The sequence below is a fragment of the Ascaphus truei genome, chromosome 21, assembly GCF_040206685.1.
Source record: "Ascaphus truei isolate aAscTru1 chromosome 21, aAscTru1.hap1, whole genome shotgun sequence".
Classification (NCBI taxonomy): Eukaryota; Metazoa; Chordata; class Amphibia; order Anura; family Ascaphidae; genus Ascaphus; species Ascaphus truei.
The window spans coordinates 25,749,696-25,774,363 of NC_134503.1; positions in this window are offsets into that span (position 1 = coordinate 25,749,696).

The window sequence follows — 24,668 nt, forward strand, 5'->3', positions numbered from 1 at the left end:
CTTAAACAATCATATTCCTGTGTGTGTGTGTGTGTGTGCGTGCGTGCGTGCGTGCGTGCGTGTGTGTGTATATAGAGAGATAGAGAGAATAATACAAAGGAATATGATTGTTTAAGCATGGTGTGTGTGTACAGAATTCTTTTTATATATATATACACACACACACACACACAGACACACACTGACACAGTTAACATTATTATTTTTATATATATATAATATATATATAGCAAATGGAAATATTACTGTATGCTTATTTGCATGCCTTAGATAGGTCTGCAACCCCGCCTTTCACCATTATCACCCAGCACACAGCACTTCCACTGCAGCAAGGGATTCTGGGAAATGACATGCAAATGAGCACACAGTGCCACCTTTTGCTTCAGTTATATATATATAATAAATATATATATATATATATATATATATATATATATATATATATATATACACACACACACACACACACACACATACATACACACACACCTGTATTGTTTAGCTTCTATGAGAGCATGTCACACTCATACAGTTTACATGCAGACACCCACCCAAATTTCTGGCATGCCGGATAAATGCTCCCCCTATTCTCCATCAGCCTCCTTCTAGGACAGGTGTCTGAGTTATGGGGGGGACCCTGTGTATGTACCTCCCCTTCCTGTCCCCTCCCCATGTGACCAGTTGACCTACAGACCCCAAACTATCCTTATAGCACTCTACCAGTTCAGGGATGTCTTGTGGAAAAGATACAAAGTAACTGGCACTACCAAGGATCTCAATCACTACAGATGCCTGCGGAACATGTGCACAAGGCAAACAAGGCATGCAAAAGCACAATATTACTCTGACAATCTCCTCCAGAATACATCAAACCCAGCTAACTTCTGGAAGGTTATCCACAATATATACCTGTCTTCTAGCCATCAACAACCAAGTAATATCACTAAGGGGGATATTACTCTGACAAACCCCACTGACACTGAAAATGCATTCAATGATTACTTTGTGGGGTGTGCCACTAACTTATTAGCGAAACGCAACCCAAACCACAAACCTGAATCTCATCCTGGGGGTACCCTTATAGCCCCACCCCCTCCCAACACTGCCCACAATTTTCCATTTGTCCCAGTATCTTAAGAGGAGATTACACAAACGCTTCTCAAATTAAACCTAAGCAGCCAATGTGGACCCGATTTACTACAATCTCAGTTACTAAGACTTGGTGCTCCAGCCATTGCCAAACCAATTGCTTCCATAGTCACCTCTATCCTGTCTGCAGGCCATATCCCTAAGACCTGGAAAGCTGCCAGAGTTGTCCCAATCTTCAAAAGTGGGGACAAAAACACTGTCTCAAACTACAGGCCAATCTCACTTCTCCCAATTCTATCCAAAGTCATGGAAAAATGTGTCCACTCCCAATTAAGCGATTACTATACCAAGACAAATTTCCCTAGCAAATTCTAATCTGGCTTTTGCCCCAAACACTCCACGGTAACTACCCTGCTAAAAGTTTGCAATGAAATCCAGTGTGGAATGGAACGGGGACAACTCACTGGTGCAGTATTCCTAGATTTTGCAAAGGCTTTTGATACAGTTGATCATGTTACCTTGCTAAACAAACTCCTGTGCTCTGGAATAGGGAAACATGCTTTAAACTGGTTTCAGTCCTACCTATCAGGTAGATCCCAACATGTGTCCATCTCAGGCTCTAACTCCAACCCCCTGGATATCACCTGTGGTGTCCCGCAAGGCTCTGTTCTGGGGCCCCTACTCTTCTCAGTGTTCATTAATGATCTTCCCACAGCTTGTAAGGAAGCCTCAATACACATGTATGCAGATGACACAATCTTATATGAACACAGCCCTAGCCTCTCTGACCTTGAACACATATTTCAATCTGACTTTTTGAGACTTGAAAATTGGATTTCCAAAACAAACTGTTTTTAAACAAACACTGACAAGACTGTAACAATGGTATTTGGGACCAAGGCTACATTTCTAATGCTTCCAGCGACTGAGCTCCAGATCAGAACCAACGCTAACACCACCCTAACACCTGTTACTAGTTTTAAATACTTGGGCATATGGTTTGACTCCCATTAATATTCGGGTTGCACATTGATACTCTGACATCCAAAACCTATGCCAAACTAGGTGTACTATATAGGAGCAAATCCTCCCTAAGCCTGCTGGTCAGAAAGCGTATCGCACAGCAGATGCTAATGCAAATTATCGACTATGGAGACATAGTATATGGCTCGGCACCTTAAACCCATCTTAGCAAACTTGACACCCTCTACAATTCAGTATGCCATTTTGTTCTCCAATGCAACTATAACACACATCACTGCGAAATGCTCAAAGAACTAGATTGGTCATCACTTGAGTCTAACTGATTGGAAATTAGTGCAAACAAAAAAGTGCCAATATCTCTAAGATCAATAAATTAATGGCATAAAATACTTAGTGACAATACACAATGATAAACAACTTAAAAGTACTGTGAAAGTGTCCTGTGAAATGTCCAATTAGCAGCCTAAAAAGTCCCACTGGGTGTCTCGCAACCAGTTAGATAAATGCTATGGTATGATACCCGATGAAGAGACCCGCGACTTTGCATCTCGAAACGCGTAGGAAGTGTGGCACAACGCGGACACCGTAGTGGAGTAAGAGCTGAGTAAGACCCGTGCGTCCGGGACCCTGCATCCACAGACGAACGGAGATCCAAAAGCACCAGTGATATTGTCCACATTAAGGCCCATGACCTAACCACTTGATGTGAGTAGGGTTCTAATTTTTACCCACGGCGGGGGAGTTTTTGACGGAGTTTACAACAGTCATTTTTATTATAAGAATACGGCGTGTCTAATTGATGCACATATATTTGTATATATTTGTGTATATTTGTGTATATTTGTGTATATTTGTGTATATTTGTATATATTTGTGTATATTTGTATAAATTTGTGTATATTTGTGTATATTTGTATATCTTTGTATATATTTGTGTATATTTGTATATATTTGTGTATATTTGTATATCTTTGTATATATTTGTGTATATTTGTATATATTTGTATATATTTGTGTATATTTGTGTATATTTGTATATATTTGTGTATATTTGTATATATTTGTGTATATTTATATATATTTGTGTATATTTGTGTATATTTGTGTATATTTGTATATATTTGAATATATTTGTGTACATTTTTTTAGTAGATAGTGATCTACCAATATCCATATGGAGTATTACATTTTCTACCTTTGCCCGTATACCTGATTTATGTCAGTGATTTGTACCTGGGCAATGTAGTATTGCAGTGTATATTTAGATTTGTCTCCCATTTCTTGAGGTACACATTGTTTCAAGGATCCAAGTTTTTCTTCAGACATTCTACACAAGATCATTTGTGGTATTCACGATCCTAAGCGCCAGAGAGGTCTGTTCTGCTGGCATCTCTTGAGTCCAGGAGCAAAGTTCATCTTTCCTGTCTCACCTTCAAATACTTTCTGGGTAAGCTACCCGTCTATCTGAACAAGCTCCTCACCCCTACCACACGCAGCTCCTCACCCCTACCGCACGCAGCTCCTCACCCCTACCACATGCAGCTCCTCACCCCTACCGCACGCAGCTCCTCACCCCTACCACATGCAGCTCCTCACCCCTACCGCACGCAGCTCCTCACCCCTACCGCACGCAGCTCCTCACCCCTACCGCACGCAGCTCCTCCCCCCTACCGCACGCAGCTCCTCACCCCTACCGCACGCAGCTCCTCACCCCTACCGCACGCAGCTCCTCACCCCTACCGCACGCAGCTCCTCACCCCTACCGCATCCAGCTCCTCACCCCTACCGCACGCAGCTCCTCACCCCTACCGCACGCAGCTCCTCACCCCTACCGCACGTAGCTCCTCACCCCTACCGCACGCAGCTCCTCACCCCTACCGCACGCAGCTCCTCACCCCTACCGCACGCAGCTCCTCACCCCTACCGCACGCAGCTCCTCACCCCTACCGCACGCAGCTCCTCACCCCTACCGCACGCGGCTCCTCACCCCTACCGCACGCAACTCCTCACCCCTACCGCAAGCAGCTCCTCACCCCTACCGCACGCAGCTCCTCACCCCTACCGCACGCGGCTCCTCACCCCTACCACACGCAACTCCTCACCCCTACCGCAAGCAGCTCCTCACCCCTACCGCACGCAGCTCCTCACCCCTACCACACGCAGCCCCTCACCCCTACCGCACGCAGCTCCTCACCCCTACCGCACGCAGCTCCTCACCCCTACCACCCGCAGCTCCTCACCCCTACCACCCGCAGCTCCTCACGCCTACCGCACGCAGCTCCTCACCCCTACCGCACGCAGCTCCTCACCCCTACCGCACGCAGCTCCTCACGCCTACCGCACGCAGCTCCTCACGCCTACCGCACGCAGCTCCTCACCCCTACCGCACGCAGATCCTCACCCCTACCGCACGCAGCTCCTCACCCCTACCGCACGCAGCTCCTCACCCCTACCGCACGCATCTCCTCACCCCTACCGCACGCAGCTCCTCACCCCTACCGTACGCAGCTCCTCACCCCTACCGCACGCAGCTCCTCACCCCTACCGCACGCAGCTCCTCACCCCTACCGCACGCAGCTCCTCACCCCTACCGCACGCAGCTCCTCACCCCTACCGCACGCAGCTCCTCACGCTCCTCACCCCTACCACCCGCAGCTCCTCACCCCTACCGCACGCAGCTCCCCACCCCTACCGCACGCAGCTCCTCACCCCTACCGCACGCAGCTCCTCACCCCTACCGCACGCAGCTCCTCACCCCTACCGCACGCAGCTCCCCTACCACACGCAGCTCCTCACCCCTACCACCCGCAGCTCCTCACCCCTACCGCACGCAGCTCCTCACCCCTACCACACGCAGCTCCTCACCCCTACCGCACGCAGCTCCTCACCCCTACCGCACGCAGCTCCTCACCCCTACCGTACGCAGCTCCTCACCCCTACCACCCGCAGCTCCTCACCCCTACCGCACACAGCTCCTCACCCCTACCGCACGCAACTCCTCACCCCTACCGCACGCAGCTCCTCACCCCTACCGCACGCAGCTCCTCACCCCTACCGCACGCAGCTCCTCACCCCTACCACCCGCAGCTCCTCACCCCTACCGCACGCAGCTCCTCACCCCTACCGCACGCAGCTCCTCACCCCTACCGCACGCAGCTCCTCACCCCTACCGCACGCAGCTCCTCACCCCAACCGCACGCAGCTCCTCACCCCTACCTCACGCAGCTCCTCACCCCTACCGCACGCAGCTCCTCACCCCTACCGCACGCAGCTCCTCACCCCTACCGCACGCGGCTCCTCACCCCTACCGCACGCGGCTCCTCACCCCTACCGCACGCGGCTCCTCACCCCTACCGCACGCGGCTCCTCACCCCTACCGCACGCGGCTCCTCACCTCTATCGCACGCGGCTCCTCACCTCTATCGCACGCGGCTCCTCACCCCTACCGCACGCGGCTCCTCACCCCTACCGCACGCGGCTCCTCACCCCTACCGCACGCGGCTCCTCACCCCTACCGCACGCGGCTCCTCACCACTACCGCACGCGGCTCCTCACCACTACCGCACGCGGCTCCTCACCCCTACCGCACGCGGCTCCTCACCCCTACCGCATGCGGCTCCTCACCCCTACCGCACGCAGCTCCTCACCACTACCGCACGCAGCTCCTCACCCCTACCGCACGCAGCTCCTCACCCCTACCGCACGCAGCTCCTCACCCCTACCGCACGCAGCTCCTCACCCCTACCGCACGCAGCTCCTCACCCCTACCGCACGCAGCTCCTCACCCCTACCGCACGCAGCTCCTCACCCCTACCGCACGCAGCTCCTCACCCCTACCGCACGCAGCTCCTCACCCCTACCGCACGCAGCTCCTCACTTCTACCACACGCAGCTCCTCACTTCTACCACACGCAGCTCCTCACCCGTACCGCACGCAGCTCCTCACCCCTACCGCACGCAGCTCCTCACCCGTACCGCACGCAGCTCCTCACCCCTACCGCACCCAGCTCCTCACCCCTACCGCACACAGCTCCTCACCCCTACCACACGCAGCTCCTCACCCCTACCACACGCAGCTCCTCACCCCTACCGCACGCAGCTCCTCACCCCTACCGCACGCAGCTCCTCACCCCTACCGCACGCAGCTCCTCACCCCTACCGCACGCGGCTCCTCACCCCTACCGCACGCAGCTCCTCACCCCTACCGCACGCAGCTCCTCACCCCTACCGCACGCAGCTCCTCACCCCTACCGCACGCAGCTCCTCACCCCTACCGCACGCAGCTCCTCACCCCTACCGCACGCAGCTCCTCACCCCTACCGCACGCAGCTCCTCACCCCTACCGCACGCAGCTCCTCACCCCTACCGCACGCAGCTCCTCACCCCTACCGCACGCAGCTCCTCACGCTCCTCACCCCTACCACCCGCAGCTCCTCACCCCTACCGCACGCGGCTCCTCACCCCTACCGCACGCGGCTCCTCACCCCTACCGCATGCGGCTCCTCACCCCTACCGCACGCAGCTCCTCACCACTACCGCACGCAGCTCCTCACCCCTACCGCACGCAGCTCCTCACCCCTACCGCACGCAGCTCCTCACCCCTACCGCACGCAGCTCCTCACCCCTACCGCACGCAGCTCCTCACCCCTACCGCACGCAGCTCCTCACCCCTACCGCACGCAGCTCCTCACCCCTACCGCACGCAGCTCCTCACCCCTACCGCACGCAGCTCCTCACCCCTACCGCACGCAGCTCCTCACTTCTACCACACGCAGCTCCTCACTTCTACCACACGCAGCTCCTCACCCGTACCGCACGCAGCTCCTCACCCCTACCGCACGCAGCTCCTCACCCGTACCGCACGCAGCTCCTCACCCCTACCGCACCCAGCTCCTCACCCCTACCGCACACAGCTCCTCACCCCTACCACACGCAGCTCCTCACCCCTACCACACGCAGCTCCTCACCCCTACCGCACGCAGCTCCTCACCCCTACCGCACGCAGCTCCTCACCCCTACCGCACGCAGCTCCTCACCCCTACCGCACGCGGCTCCTCACCCCTACCGCACGCAGCTCCTCACCCCTACCGCACGCAGCTCCTCACCCCTACCGCACGCAGCTCCTCACCCCTACCGCACGCAGCTCCTCACCCCTACCGCACGCAGCTCCTCACCCCTACCGCACGCAGCTCCTCACCCCTACCGCACGCAGCTTCTCACCCCTACCGCACGCAGCTCCTCACTTCTACCACACGCAGCTCCTCACCCGTACCGCACGCAGCTCCTCACCCCTACCACACGCAGCTCCTCACCCGTACCGCACGCAGCTCCTCACCCCTACCGCACCCAGCTCCTCACCCCTACCGCACACAGCTCCTCACCCCTACCACACGCAGCTCCTCACCCCTACCACACGCAGCTCCTCACCCCTACCGCACGCAGCTCCTCACCCCTACCACATGCAGCTCCTCACCCCTACCGCACGCAGCTCCTCACCCCTACCGCACGCAGCTCCTCACCCCTACCGCACGCAGCTCCTCACCCCTACCGCACGCAGCTCCTCACTTCTACCACACGCAGCTCCTCACCCGTACCGCACGCAGCTCCTCACCCCTACCGCACGCAGCTCCTCACCCGTACCGCACGCAGCTCCTCACCCCTACCGCACCCAGCTCCTCACCCCTACCGCACACAGCTCCTCACCCCTACCACACGCAGCTCCTCACCCCTACCACACGCAGCTCCTCACCCCTACCGCACGCAGCTCCTCACCCCTACCGCACGCAGCTCCTCACCCCTACCGCACGCGGCTCCTCACCCCTACCGCACGCGGCTCCTCACCCCTACCGCACGCAGCTCCTCACCCCTACCGCACGCAGCTCCTCACCCCAACCGCACGCAGCTCCTCACCCCTACCTCACGCAGCTCCTCACCCCTACCGCACGCAGCTCCTCACCCCTACCGCACGCAGCTCCTCACCCCTACCGCACGCGGCTCCTCACCCCTACCGCACGCGGCTCCTCACCCCTACCGCACGCGGCTCCTCACCCCTACCGCACGCGGCTCCTCACCTCTATCGCACGCGGCTCCTCACCTCTATCGCACGCGGCTCCTCACCCCTACCGCACGCGGCTCCTCACCCCTACCGCACGCGGCTCCTCACCCCTACCGCACGCGGCTCCTCACCCCTACCGCACGCGGCTCCTCACCACTACCGCACGCGGCTCCTCACCACTACCGCACGCGGCTCCTCACCCCTACCGCACGCGGCTCCTCACCCCTACCGCACGCGGCTCCTCACCCCTACCGCACGCAGCTCCTCACCACTACCGCACGCAGCTCCTCACCCCTACCGCACGCAGCTCCTCACCCCTACCGCACGCAGCTCCTCACCCCTACCGCACGCAGCTCCTCACCCCTACCGCACGCAGCTCCTCACCCCTACCGCACGCAGCTCCTCACCCCTACCGCACGCAGCTCCTCACCCCTACCGCACGCAGCTCCTCACCCCTACCGCACGCAGCTCCTCACCCCTACCGCACGCAGCTCCTCACCCCTACCGCACGCAGCTCCTCACTTCTACCACACGCAGCTCCTCACTTCTACCACACGCAGCTCCTCACCCGTACCGCACGCAGCTCCTCACCCCTACCGCACGCAGCTCCTCACCCGTACCGCACGCAGCTCCTCACCCCTACCGCACCCAGCTCCTCACCCCTACCGCACACAGCTCCTCACCCCTACCACACGCAGCTCCTCACCCCTACCACACGCAGCTCCTCACCCCTACCGCACGCAGCTCCTCACCCCTACCGCACGCAGCTCCTCACCCCTACCGCACGCAGCTCCTCACCCCTACCGCACGCGGCTCCTCACCCCTACCGCACGCAGCTCCTCACCCCTACCGCACGCAGCTCCTCACCCCTACCGCACGCAGCTCCTCACCCCTACCGCACGCAGCTCCTCACCCCTACCGCACGCAGCTCCTCACCCCTACCGCACGCAGCTCCTCACCCCTACCGCACGCAGCTTCTCACCCCTACCGCACGCAGCTCCTCACTTCTACCACACGCAGCTCCTCACCCGTACCGCACGCAGCTCCTCACCCCTACCACACGCAGCTCCTCACCCGTACCGCACGCAGCTCCTCACCCCTACCGCACCCAGCTCCTCACCCCTACCGCACACAGCTCCTCACCCCTACCACACGCAGCTCCTCACCCCTACCACACGCAGCTCCTCACCCCTACCGCACGCAGCTCCTCACCCCTACCACATGCAGCTCCTCACCCCTACCGCACGCAGCTCCTCACCCCTACCGCACGCAGCTCCTCACCCCTACCGCACGCAGCTCCTCACCCCTACCGCACGCAGCTCCTCACTTCTACCACACGCAGCTCCTCACCCGTACCGCACGCAGCTCCTCACCCCTACCGCACGCAGCTCCTCACCCGTACCGCACGCAGCTCCTCACCCCTACCGCACCCAGCTCCTCACCCCTACCGCACACAGCTCCTCACCCCTACCACACGCAGCTCCTCACCCCTACCACACGCAGCTCCTCACCCCTACCGCACGCAGCTCCTCACCCCTACCGCACGCAGCTCCTCACCCCTACCGCACGCAGCTCCTCACCCCTACCGCACGCGGCTCCTCACCCCTACCGCACGCAGCTCCTCACCCCTACCGCACGCAGCTCCTCACCCCTACCGCACGCAGCTCCTCACCCCTACCGCACGCAGCTCCTCACCCCTACCGCACGCAGCTCCTCACCCCTACCGCACGCAGCTCCTCACCCCTACCGCACGCAGCTTCTCACCCCTACCGCACGCAGCTCCTCACTTCTACCACACGCAGCTCCTCACCCGTACCGCACGCAGCTCCTCACCCCTACCACACGCAGCTCCTCACCCCTACCGCACGCAGCTCCTCACCCCTACCACACGCAGCTCCTCACCCGTACCGCACGCAGCTCCTCACCCCTACCGCACCCAGCTCCTCACCCCTACCGCACACAGCTCCTCACCCCTACCACACGCAGCTCCTCACCCCTACCACACGCAGCTCCTCACCCCTACCGCACGCAGCTCCTCACCCCTACCGCACGCAGCTCCTCACACCTACCGCACGCAGCTCCTCACTTCTACCACACGCAGCTCCTCACCCCTACCACACGCAGCTCCTCACCCCTACCACATGCAGCTCCTCACCCCTACCGCACGCAGCTCCTCACTTCTACCACACGCAGCTCCTCACCCGTACCGCACGCAGCTCCTCACCCCTACCACACGCAGCTCCTCACCCCTACCGCACGCGGCTCCTCACCCCTACCGCACGCAGCTCCTCACCCCTACCGCACGCGGCTCCTCACCCCTACCGCACGCGGCTCCTCACCCCTACCGCACGCAGCTCCTCACCCCTACCACATGCAGCTCCTCACCCCTACCGCACGCAGCTCCTCACCCAAACCACATGCAGCTCCTCACCCCTACCGCACGCAGCTCCTCACCCCTACCGCACGCAGCTCCTCACCCCTACCGCACGCAGCTCCTCACCCCTACCGCACGCAGCTCCTCACCCCTACCGCACGCAGCTCCTCACCCCTACCGCACGCAGCTCCTCACCCCTACCGCACGCAGCTCCTCACCCCTACCGCACACAGCTCCTCACCCCTACCGCACGCAGCTCCTCACCCCTACCGCCCGCAGCTCCTCACCCCTACCGCACGCAGCTCCTCACCCCTACCGCACGCAGCTCCTCACTTCTACCACACGCAGCTCCTCACCCGTACCGCACGCAGCTCCTCACCCCTACCACACGCAGCTCCTCACCCCTACCGCACGCAGCTCCTCACCCCTACCACACGCAGCTCCTCACCCGTACCGCACGCAGCTCCTCACCCCTACCGCACCCAGCTCCTCACCCCTACCGCACACAGCTCCTCACCCCTACCACACGCAGCTCCTCACCCCTACCACACGCAGCTCCTCACCCCTACCGCACGCAGCTCCTCACTTCTACCACACGCAGCTCCTCACCCGTACCGCACGCAGCTCCTCACCCCTACCACACGCAGCTCCTCACCCCTACCGCACGCAGCTCCTCACCCCTACCGCACGCAGCTCCTCACCCGTACCGCACGCAGCTCCTCACCCCTACCGCACCCAGCTCCTCACCCCTACCGCACACAGCTCCTCACCCCTACCACACGCAGCTCCTCACCCCTACCACACGCAGCTCCTCACCCCTACCGCACGCAGCTCCTCACCCCTACCGCACGCAGCTCCTCACACCTACCGCACGCAGCTCCTCACTTCTACCACACGCAGCTCCTCACCCCTACCACACGCAGCTCCTCACCCCTACCACATGCAGCTCCTCACCCCTACCGCACGCAGCTCCTCACTTCTACCACACGCAGCTCCTCACCCGTACCGCACGCAGCTCCTCACCCCTACCACACGCAGCTCCTCACCCCTACCGCACGCGGCTCCTCACCCCTACCGCACGCAGCTCCTCACCCCTACCGCACGCGGCTCCTCACCCCTACCGCACGCGGCTCCTCACCCCTACCGCACGCGGCTCCTCACCCCTACCGCACGCGGCTCCTCACCCCTACCGCACGCGGCTCCTCACCCCTACCGCACGCGGCTCCTCACCCCTACCGCACGCAGCTCCTCACCCCTACCACATGCAGCTCCTCACCCCTACCGCATGCAGCTCCTCACCCAAACCACATGCAGCTCCTCACCCCTACCGCACGCAGCTCCTCACCCCTACCGCACGCAGCTCCTCACCCCTACCGCACGCAGCTCCTCACCCCTACCGCACGCAGCTCCTCACCCCTACCGCACGCAGCTCCTCACCCCTACCGCACACAGCTCCTCACCCCAACCGCACGCAGCTCCTCACCCCTACCACACACAGCTCCTCACCCCTACCGCACGCAGCTCCTCACCCCTACCGCACGCAGCTCCTCACCCCTACCACACACAGCTCCTCACCCCTACCGCACGCAGCTCCTCACCCCTACCGCACGCAGCTCCTCACCCCTACCGCACGCAGCTCCTCACCCCTACCGCACGCAGCTCCTCACCCCTACCGCACGCAGCTCCTCACCCCTACCGCACGCAGCTCCTCACCCCTACCGCACGCAGCTCCTCACCCCTACCGCACGCAGCTCCTCACCCCTACCGCACGCAGCTCCTCACCCCTACCGCACGCAGCTCCTCACCCCTACCACACGCAGCTCCTCACCCCTACCGCACGCAGCTCCTCACCCCTACCACACGCAGCTCCTCACCCCTACCGCACGCAGCTCCTCACCCCTACCACACGCAGCTCCTCACCCCTACCGCACGCAGCTCCTCACCCCTAACACATGCAGCTCCTCACCCCTACCGCACGCAGCTCCTCACCCCTACCGCACGCAGCTCCTCACCCCTACCGCACGCAGCTCCTCACCCCTACCGCACGCAGCTCCTCACCCCTACCGCACGCAGCTCCTCACCCCTACCGCACGCAGCTCCTCACCCCTACCGCACGCAGCACTTATCATCTGAGATCTGACTCCAAAAGAGTGTTCATGGTCCCAGGGTTCAGCCAAGTATCCGGCCGCTCCTCCTCCTACCGTGCACCCCAAAACTGGAACAGTCTACCGGAGACTCTCACATCCACCACCAGTCTAAGGGCTGTTCTATAGAGGGCGCGCTTGCTGCGCCGTGCGCGCGTGGCAGTTATAGTTGGCTGTGGTTTGTCAGCCTTTCTATAATGGTGCTGTGCGCACGGCAGGGAGCGTGGAGCCGGCCGACAGGGGGGAGGATGAGGAAAATAAAGAATCTGCGCCGCTACCACCGCTGAAATGTATGTGTGTGTGTGTGTGTGTGTGTGTGTGTGTGTGTGTGTGTGTGTGTGTGTGTGTGTGTGTGTGTGTGTGTGTGTGTGTGTGTGTGTGTGTGTGTGTGTGTGTGTGTGTGTGTGTGTATATTTATTACTAGCTGAGAGACCCGGCGTTGCCCGTGAGTTAAATTTTCCGCTCCCTCCTCTCCCTCTATTTCTGTGCTCCCCTCTTTCTCCGTTTCTCCCCCCCCCCCCAGAGGGAGGGAGGGAGGGACAGTGGACAGGAGGGGGGGACAGTGGACAGGAGGGGGGGACAGTGGACAGGAGGGGGGGGCAGTGGACAGGACAGGAGGCGGGGCAGTGGACAGGAGGTCGGGGGACAGTGGACAGGACGCTTTCCGCTCCCCGCCCCTTCACAGCTGCGTCCCCCCCCCCCGTTCACATGTCCGATTTCCCCCCCTTTCACAGCTCCATCCCCCCCCCCCCCCATCCACAGCTGTGATTTCCCCCCCTTCACATCTCCAATTCCCCCCTCCCCCACCTTCATAGCTCGGCGTTTAGGGGGTTTGGGTACGAGGTGAGGTTAGGGGGTTTGGGTACGGGGTGAGGTTAGGGGGTTTGGGTACGAGGTGAGGTTAGGGGGTTTGGGTACGAGGTGAGGTTAGGGGTTTTTGGGTACGAGGTGAGGTTAGGGGGTTTGGGTACGGGGTGAGGTTAGGGGGTTTGGGTACGGGGTGAGGTTAGGGGGTTTGGGTACGGGGTGAGGTTAGGGGGTTTGGGTACGAGGTGAGGTTAGGGGGTTTGGGTACGGGGTGAGGTTAGGGGGTTTGGGTACGGGGTGAGGTTAGGGGGTTTGGGTACGGGGTGAGGTTAGGGGGTTTGGGTACGGGGTGAGGTTAGGGGGTTTGGGTACGGGGTGAGGTTAGGGGGTTTGGGTACGAGGTGAGGTTAGGGGGTTAGGGTACGGGGTGAGGTTAGGGTGTTTGGGTACGGGGTGAGGTTAGGGTGTTTGGGTACGGGGTGAGTTTAGGAGGTTTGGGTACGAGGTGAGGTTAGGGGGTTTGGGTACGGGGTGAGGTTAGGGGGTTTGGGTACGGGGTGAGTTTAGGGTGGTGGGTACTGGGTAAGGTTAGGGTGTTAGGGTACTGGGTAAGGTTAGGGTGTTAGGGTACGGGGTGAGTTTAGGGGGTTTTTGGTATGGGGTGAGGTTAGGGTGTTTGGGTACGGGGTGAGGTTAGGGTGTTTGGGTATGGGGTGAGGTTAGGGTGTTTGGGTACGGAGTGAAGTTAGGGTGTTTGGGTACGGGGTGAGGTTGGGGTGTTAGGGTACGGGTGAGTTTAGGGGGGTGGGTACGGGGTAAGGTTAGGGGGTTTGGGTATGGGGTGAAGTTAGGCGGTTTGGTTACAGGGTGAGGTTAGGGTGTTGGGGTACGGGGTGAGGTTAGGGGGTTTGGGAATGCATTACTTTGCCAGCTAAATGGCCGGCGGTGGAAAAGGTTCCTAGACTCACTTTTTAGATATTAAAAGGTATATTTGCTAAGATTTCTTGAGTATGTTTTATTTGTAGAACGGCTTAGCGCAGGTTTGGCGAATCGGGTTATAGATATCGCTCTAGAACGTTTGGTTGCGGCCGTTTCCCAGCGATTAAATGACGGTGATGGGGGATTATGGGGGAGTGATGGGGGCTGATGGGGAGGTGATGGGGGAGTGATGGAGGTGATGGGAAGGTGATGGGAGGGTGATGGGAGGTGATGGAGGGGGTGATAGGGGGTGATGGGAGGTGATGGGGGGCATGCGGGGTAGGTGGTTAGGCTCACAAGTGGAGGGGGGTAAGACAGGGTTAACCCTTTGGTTTCCATAGCAGTTAGCAAGACATTGGCAATACCGTGTGAGACTCTAGTGGGGGGAGAAAGGTGCAGGGGAGTCCAGCAGTAGGGATATATTAACCCCTTTGTAGCACTTAGTGGGTTGCCCAATGACTGGCTGACCACTTTGGCTACCCAGGGGTTAATATATGACAAAGTTGATGCAAGGTTTATTTAATGAACATTTACCATCTATTCCACATATCCTCCCCTCTCCTGGATGGGGGTAACATCCGATTTAAATAACGTAACATTATGGGGGCTTATCGTCACGTACATACTCGCCTACGTAGATTTGTGTCTGTGTGTTAATGGAGTACCCACAAACAGCCCCCCCCCCCCACGCCCCCCAAAAATGAAATCCTCTTAGAAACACCCCCAAATACCCTGCCACACCCAAATATACAAACAACAGAATCCCAAATGTAAAAAAACTAGCTGGCAAAATGTGTCCGAAAATGAGGACAATCTTTTCTCAGGTTCAGCGACACTGCGAGGTATCCGGGCAGGACGCCGTTTCCTGGCAAACCACGGCAAAAGTCTGTTTATAAACACGGTGAGCGGCGACTCGGGAGATGTTTAAATTCCTTTTTTTTCTGATGTCACTGTGCGTTCAACAAGAGTTTGCGCCGGCAAAGCTCCCTCTCCCCCTTCCCTTATCTTTATTGGCTCTCTGATAGGGACCGGGTGGGATACGGGTTAGACAAACACTTCCCCCGTTGGGAGCAGCGGCGGATTTGGAAGTCTGGCGCCCTTCGGCGCGAACATGTGCCGGCCGCCTCCGTGCTGCTGCCCTCCTCCTCATTCCGATTCGCCGCGTCAAATAACGCCCCAGACGTCACCAAAGTGACGTCACACGGCGTCTCGTTGCCATGGTAACGTGATGTCACGACATAAGTGAATGCCGTGTGACGCCACGTTGGTGATGCCCGCGGCGTCATTTGACGCGGCGAATCGGAAGGAGGCACATGTAAGTGACTTCCCACCTGGCCCGAGAGCGAGACAAATGTATATGGGGGCGGACATTTTTGCGGCCCCAAAATGTTGTTGCCCCAGGCCCGTCCGTGTCTGATGGGAAATCTGCCACTGATTGAGAGGTCTTGAAGAACAAGAAACTGCTTGTGGAATTCATTACCCATGGAGGCTGTGATGGCAGATACAATAGATTTGTTCAAAAAAAGGTTGGACATCTTTTTAGAAAGGAAAGGTATAAAGGGATATACCAAATAAGTATACATGGGAAGGATGTTGATCCCGGGAGTAATCTGATTGCCAATTCTTGGAGTCGGGAAGGAATTTATATTTCCCCTTATGAGATATCATTGATGATATGTCACTGGGGTTTTTTGTTTGCTTCCTCTGGATCAATAAGTAAGTATAGATATAGGATAAAGTATCTGTTGTCTAAATTTAGCATAGGTTGAACTTGATGGACCTACGTCTTTTTTCAACCTCATCTACTATGTAACTATGTAACTGCTGTATGTAACTATGTAACTATGCTTCATTTCCAAGGGAACAAAAGCAGCCGCTTTTTGCTTGGAGACTGGATAAAAGGAAGACAATTGTATTGTTAAATATGCTACAAAATGTTGCTTTGCGGTCAGCTACCAGGAATTGCACCTTTAACAGATTTCCTGTGAGGACACCTAGTGGATGGCTAGACAAAATACAAACAAAACATTTGTGTGTATACATTATATATATATATCTCAAATGGAAATATTACTGTATATTCCTTTGCACGTCTTAGGCAGGTCTGCAACCCGCCTTTCACCATTATCACCCAGCACCCAGCACTTCCACTGCAACAAGGGATTCTGGGAAGTGACATGCAAATGAGCACACAGTGCCACCTTTTGCTTCAAAAGCATTAACATGGTTCCCTATAGGCTTAAGCTTGCTGCATATATATATCCCATGCTGAGCTTAAAAGTTGTGTGAACAGCAGAGCATTTGCTTATAAGGGTTCCATGTAAAAATAGATTTCAGGCAAAAGGTGACACATTGTGTGGCCATTCGCATGTCATTTCCCAGAATCCCTTGCTGCAGTGGAAGCACTGTATGCTGGGTGATGGGGAAAGACAGGGTGCAGACCTGTCTAAGACGTGAATGTGCTCACAAGTGATATTCTTTATTGGCTATAAGCTAATAGTGGAGGGGTTTTGTCGCCTTTTTCACCCACCATAACTTAAAATGTGTATGTATGTAAGTAATTTAAGATATGGTGGGTGAAAAGGTGACTAAAAACCCTCCACCGTATAGCATATACAAATTTACATGTCTTAGACAGGTCTGCAACCCTGCTTTTTGCCATTATCAGCTAGCATACAGACTGCATCAAGGGATTCTGGGAAACGACATGCAAATGTCTCAAGACCACATTACATGGAAAACCCTTAAGCCAATGCATGCTGCTTTAAACATAGCCTGGGATGAGATGCAAAGCCAATAAACCCACTCAGAGACAGACTGTTTCGACCTTGTGGGTCTCGTCAGTGTGGGGTTGGTTGTGCTGGCTTTGCAACTTGAGACATGAGTAGGTCTTCACCACACATTATTTAAGTTATGGTGGGTGAAAAGGTGACTAAAAACCCTCCAGCATATAGCATATAGCATATAAAAATATTACTACTACATGCTATATGCTATACGGTGGAGGGTTTTTAGTGTAGGATATTGTTTGAACTGCTGCTTTAAAGGAGACTGCCCCACAGAGCTTACACTCTACGTGATATTGTGAAAACGTCTTATAATGCGTTTTGGGGTTCTATACTCTGTTTTACTGGAAGGTAAAGCCAGCTTGTGATATTGATGCAGATGGTCACTATATGTACTGCTGACCGTACCTGTTATAAACGTGCTTACCTTGACTGGAAACCCAGTGCAAAACTCGCCCTCTTTGGCGTGACCTTGAATGACCTCCAATAAAAGCCACTTTTCTGCTTAGCACACGCAAAGCGGGGTTTCTGCGTCTCAATTTACGTCGAGTAAAGATGGCGGTCACTTGTGTCATTGTTCTAGAAGCGTAGGAAAGAGCGCGGGACTCGGCCTCCGTTCTGCACTCCGCTGCCTCTCTGGCTCACAGGGTCTCTGATGAGCGGAGCGCAGAACGGAGCAGATGAGAGTCTGACAGCTGATCTCGATTATTACAGAGCTGCGGGGTCCTGTTCCTGCTGGGGGCGTCACGTTGGAAGGATGATGAAGATAAATGGGGATCCGAGTTAAAGAGCTGTAGGTATAGGAAGCCCCATCATCATCATCGCCTGCGGATGCCCTGCCGTTAGCGGGACGCGGGTTCAGCAGCGTGGGCAAATTACCGTTAACTACGTATAATTAAAACGGGCCCGTCCATCGTTACACTAATGAGGCAAGATCTATGGAGTGAACCTGAGAGCAGCAGTTCTACTGTAGGTTCATTTGGGAACGGGACGCCTTCCCCTCCTGAAAATAAACACGCCGCATTGTAGAATGACGCAGAGTACCTCCATAAATATTCACGCAATTCCTTCTCCTAAGAGGAAATCAAACAGGAAGCCACAAAACCTCAATGCGTGCGGTGCCCCTAAAACCCTACAACCAACGCTGTTTTTGTGGGGTGAACGAGAAACTCATTGCAGCGGGTATGACATTGGCAGGACAGGGGTTGGTTACTGATTTGGGAGACAGGAAGAAATGCGATTTTTTTTCTGCATTTAAAGCTGAATGAGGTGTTGTTGTTTAGATATAAATGAATTTTTCGTTTGATTAGGGTCCCAAGTGCCTTCATTCTTACAAGCATTACAACTGCCCATAACCCGCAGCCATGCACAGAAGCGGGGTGTCTGCTGCGCCCCGCCTGAAGGAGGTTCCTGAGAGTTCAGATCTACAGTTTGTGTCCAAACGATATCTTTGATCCTTAATAACGTATCAATAACCTGAGATGAAACCAGACAACCAATGCCCCGATTTAACCCATTAGATAAATACTTGATGATTGCCGATTCGTCAGACGCAGAACTCGCGGTCCATTCATTGGTTCCACAAACCCTCCTTCCTTTTCTGTAAAGGAACAATCCTTTCTGAAAACATTATAACAATTTTATTGTATTCCTTAAAACTGCCGTCCGACCTGCCCGCCAATTGTTTTTCTGTTTCTTTTACTTTTCTGAACCAGGGTGTCTCCTGGAGCTGGTGTGTTTTTGTCCTCCGACCTCCAGGGACCTCCCAAGTAATGACCCGGTTTGTCCACGAGTCAAGAATATTCACCGGCTGGACAAACAACAACTGGAACACAAAACGGCGGCAGGATCGTTGCTCGCTCCACAGGCCAACGGGGCGATGACATCACGAATTTCCGTAGTTAACGCCTCCTCCCAGACCCCATTCGCCGGCACAGAAACTCTGCAACTATCTCGGGAAAGAGGGGGCCCTCCAGTACAGGCAAGATCATTTTCAGGAGGGGAAAATGCTCCGATGAACAAAATGAATGAAGCTCAAAGCAAACATGGAGGAAATGATTAGAAGCAGCTCACGGACATTCATGGGAAAGCGAGATACATGCTCTTTCTCTACCACATTTCTGCATTTAAGCTGAATTTGTTTATTGTAGATATTTATTGGCTTGGGGTCTTATTCTCGAAGACCCACCGACAGAAGCGCAGGCCGCCCAGTGTCGGTGCTAAGAGGGGATAATGGGGTCCTCCGCACTAATTACCCGGGTGGCGTCGATGGCGTCGTACGCCATCACTCTCGACTTTGCCCTGCAACGCGGCGTGCTCGTTAACAAAAACAGGGGGAGGGGGAGCGCCTCGACCTTTTCCCCCATCCTCTGCCAGCGCAGAGCCAGTGACCTTGATTCTATCTCATTTGCATTGTGAATTTTTCATCCGCTGGAAATAACGGCGTTTCGGGAGCGCTCCATCATTATCTGAATTTACAGCAATTTCCTTATGAGTTTTCTCTAAGGGATTCGGCTTTGAGATGCACATTAAATCTCCATTAATAGCTCATTATCCCGCTGATGCGATTACCACGATAATGAGGCAGAAATTCTAATTGTGCCCGGTTCTTATTGTGCTGTTCATTTAGCCGTCTACCTGGCAAGTCCACGCTCAACAAAATAATAATAAATGGCCGTCCCTCTGCGTCTCTGACAACATCGGGATGTAATCTCTCTGCGTGTTCCAGGTAACATAGCTGCTCCGTTTTATTAAGGCCTAATCAGTGATCCGCCATTAAAAAAAAAAGGAAGCTTTTAAATTATACTACGCTCCCTGCCAAACTTCTGTCTCTCCAAAGGTGAGAACCATTCGTAAGGGCTGTCGTGGGTAAAGGTTGACATGATTTTTATCTCTGTGTTTAATAGGGCTGTCCCGTGTTGAAGGTAAAAGAGGTTTTTTTTGTTTTGTTTTTTAACCCGTTTACGAGTGCGTTCAGCCAACGCTCACGGCGACTTCACAAAGAGCGTCTGAGGGGAGCGACGGGTCCGACGAGCTTCCCGCGGAAACAAGACACGGCAGACAGGCTTTTATTTTTCGACAAGGAGATTGGTACCAAACCCTTTCGAAGCGTCCGGTTGCCGCGGAGACCCGCAGAGCTGAGGAAACGTTTGCAAATGGCCGCCTTGCCGCAAAATTGAGGCGCAGGAATTTCCCAAAAGATCTCGCGGTGGTGTGCGCCTGTGTTTCGCTAACGTTACTTTGGTCACCGTGCACCAAATGAAGGGTAGAAACGGCGTCAAAATGGTTGAACTTGGCGTGACCCGTAAAAAGTTTGTTTCTATGGCGCGTGCGGAATTCCGTTAATGCATCAAGCAATGTGACGTGATTCAGCGCGGCGCCAATCGAAAGCAATGTATTTGACGCAGTGCAGAGGTTTCATTATATAGGTTACAAAAATGGATTATTCTCAGTACGGTTATTATAAATAATATTACACTGATCATTTCTATTTACTGGCACCACTTATAAATAAAATATACACATTATTCTGTTTTACGTGCGAGCTACGCATCGTCATAATGATCTTCACACCGCACACATTTCTAAACGTTTGTATTACTTTTATTTATCACTGATGTATGTAAGCACAAATATATGAAAATAGGATTTTAGTGCAGGGGCTCTTAAAGCTGCTGTTTTATTTATTTATTTTCCCTTTAATATGTGCATCAATACAATCCACACAATGATAAGTAATTAGCTAAGTTGCCGATCGTTCAGCGAAGATTTGGCTCGGGGGTTCACTAAATGGCTGTCAATGCAGCAGAAGATGCAAAGTTCTGTGGGGAAGATCATGTGACCAGGCAGTCACTAGATACAATTGGTGCACTGCTAGAGAGAGGGCAGGGCTCAAAAAGAGGTGTGTCAGAGCCTGTTTTAGAAAGGGACTTTGTAAATGGTTGCTATAGAAACAAAAAATGCTTGTTACATTATAACACATTAAAAATGTCAGTCAGAGTTGTTTAAACAAAAAACCTGCTACAAGTATTTACTCACAGTACAGAAATGATTTATTTTTAAAAACACATATGTAGGATATTGCTTTGTCTGCAGCTTTAAATGTTTTTTTTTTAAATATGTTTTTACATGTAAAGAACAAAAGACAAAAAGGCTGAGTGCTACATCTAACTTGACATCTTATACGGTTAAATACTTATTTTTATACATGTCTGATTTTCTATTAAAAAAACTAAAAGGGAGGCGCATGCGCGACGCAGAGAGTATGGCCGTGTGATCTGAGCGCCCGGGGCCCCGCTCATAGACAGTGACAAAAATAAACCTCAAACAACCAACCAAAAAAGCAGGGAAACCTCTCTAAGGGGCCTATGCAGAGAGCAGCGCTAGAATAAATTGGAGAGTTTAAGAAAAAGTAGCTTTAATGGAGAGTTTTATTCTCCATATGCAGAAATGGGCGAAATCCGCTATTTTTAGCATTACTGCATGTGGAGAATTGTAAATGAGGAGATGCGCGCAGCTGAAAGGGAGAAAAAAAAAATCGCGCATTTTTTTTTCCCCCTATAGCCGGCGACCTCCTGCTTGTTGCCAACTTTAGTTGGCGGAGAAAATTGACGAAAATCGCGCCAAAAACAGCCGCTAGATGGCGAGCGCGCCTTTCTGAATTCGGATATTTTTCAGACTGGCGAGATGTAGTTTCTCGCCAGCCGCGCGGCGAGATTTTCAAATAGAAAAAAAAAATGGCGCTTTTTTCCTACCTCGCCATTTTCAGCTGTTTTTTGCGCGATTTTCGCCGGAAATTGGCGAGATTGTAAATAGCGCTGCTCTCTGCATGAGGCCCTAAGTATTCAGACAAGATATCAGGATGTCGAAAAAACAGGCCAAAACCCCGAGAAAGAAGGGGCTCCCCGAATACTTCGGCAGCACCAGAAGCAGCAAGGCTGACTCTGCAATGGTGCCGATTTCTAATCAGGGCTCTGATTCGGAACGGGAGCGAGAGGGGGAGGAAAGCGACAGCCCTGAGCTCCTGCCTGTAAGGATCTGCGACTTCAACCGCCTGTACAAGGACTTAAAGACTTTACTGCAGGCTGAAATTAAAGAACTGGGGAGGGAAGTTCTCAGGCTCGGGGAGCGAACGGGACAGGTAGAGACACAACTGGACCTCACCACCAAAGCCACCAAAAGGAACGAAAGAAAAATGGCGGAGCTACAAACACAAATAAATGAGCTGAGGGAGCAACAAGAAGATGCCGAAAATAGAGATCGGCGTAACAATGTCCGGATCAGGGGGGTCCCCGAGGCGGTAGGGGAATGTGAGGACTGTGTGCTGAGATGGCTGGGGGAACTACTACCTGAGATGCCTAAGGAGAGACTGGAGATGGACCGCTGCCATAGGGCCCTAAGACCCAGGCCCATGCAGACAGAGCAACCGAGGGACATATTAGTGCGGAGGCACTACTACAGCACCAGAGAGGCCATCCTGCACAAGACCCGCTCCATCCCAGCAATCGAATTCGAAGGGGCCAGAATGATTATTTTCCAGGATCTGTCCCCCACGACCCTGACTACTCCCGGTCACGAAGATCCTCAGGGAGAAAAACATACGGTATCGGTGGACCTTTCCCTTCGGGCTCCTGGTGAGCAGAAACGGGAGACCCATCTCCATGAGAGAGCTAGGAGAGGGAGAGGCATTCCTGCAGAAGCTGGGTCTCAAGGGGGCCCCGACCACTAGCGAGGACATAGAAGAGGCCCCGGGCCCTAGTTGGTCAACGGTGGGGCACGCTCCAAGGGTCTCCGACAGATAAACGCTGAGGGTCGGAAGGAGAGGGATCCCTAAGTCAGATGTACTCCCACAAGTTTAATCTGTGATGGTTATAAAGTTTTGTTTTGTTGTGCTACGATCCCCTTCCAGCTCAAGTTAGGCATGGCCGGGCGGGCAGCGTGTACGCCGGGAGCCGAGGTGGTCAAATAAGAGGGATCTAAAAAGAATCGGCCCCGCGGAAGAAAATCCCATGGAGAGAAAACCCCGTCGGCGATGCCTGAAACATGAGATCCACTCACCTGAGAGTCCTGTACACGAGGCCCAAAGATGGTGGCAGACACGAGGAAGCCAGAGAATTTATATGGCACAACAAGAGCCCGCGAATTGCGAAAGGCATATTAACAAGGCCAACGATTAGGGGAGGATTGGCGGTACCTTGCTTGATGGCGTATTACAAAGCAGCGCAATTATGCCAAATTATCCAGTGGCATTCAGACCCGTCACTGCGGAGGTGGGTGGCACTGGAGAGAGACTGTTGTGCACCGGTCGAGCTGCACAACTTAATCTGGCTACCAAAACGATGTGGTAACACAGTGGGGATGCTGCTGCGGGCTATGGTGAACTCTCTGGCGGTATGGGGGAATACAAAATTTAAACATAACCTAACGACTAAGCACTCCTTAATGACCCCGTTATTAAACAACCCGGATTTCGCTCCGGGGATGGCCGGCAATCACCATTTCATAAATTGGACACAGTCGGGATACAAGCGACTGAAAGATCTGGAGGGGAGGAAATTCATTAAAACTTTCACACAAATTAAATCAGAGAAAGGCGTACCAAATACCGAACTATTTCATTACCTCCAGATCAGAGCATTCTACAATAAATTCCCAATTCGACCTGCAAGGACCAATTTTGAGCAGCTGTGCTCTAGAGACACTGACACAAGGGGACTTACCTCTAGAATGTACAGGGAAGTAGTCTGTCCTGAAGGACCCGAAGAACCCCGACTGAACTACATGACAAAATGGGAGACAGACCTAGGGGTGACTTTAGAGGACGAAGACTGGACACTCATCCTACAAGCGGCAGCCAAAAGCTCCATCTGCTCAACGTTAAAAGAGAACGCATATAAGGTCCTGATGCGCTGGTACCACACCCCATTAAAACTGTCTAAATTCGTCAGCGGATACTCCCCGCTCTGCCCCAAGCAGTGCGGGGAAGTAGCTGACTTACTACACATGCTGTGGTCTTGCCCTAAGGTGGTCCCGATTTGGGAAGACATTAGAGAATGGACACAAAGGATTCTCAACTTGGAGATTCCCCTGGACCTGTGGCTGTTCCTCCTGGGCAGACGGATCCAGGGATTGCCAAATTCGGCACACAAATTGGTTGCACATTTTGCGACCGCCACCAGGTGCGAGATAGCAGCGGTGTGGAAACAGCAAGATCTACCAGTAATCCCCAGAATTCGAAACAGAATTTGGCACGTCTGCCAGATGGAACAGTTGACGAGCTGGGTCAACGACACTGGCCGCAATTTCCTAAAAGTATGGGCGCCATGGATCGCCCAGACAGACATCCCCGGGCTGGATACCAGCGCGATTCTGCAATAATAACTATAGATGCGTTCTCTGGTGACCGAGCAGGACTTACGATGACCTAGCTACGAGACGGGTAGGATCCATCC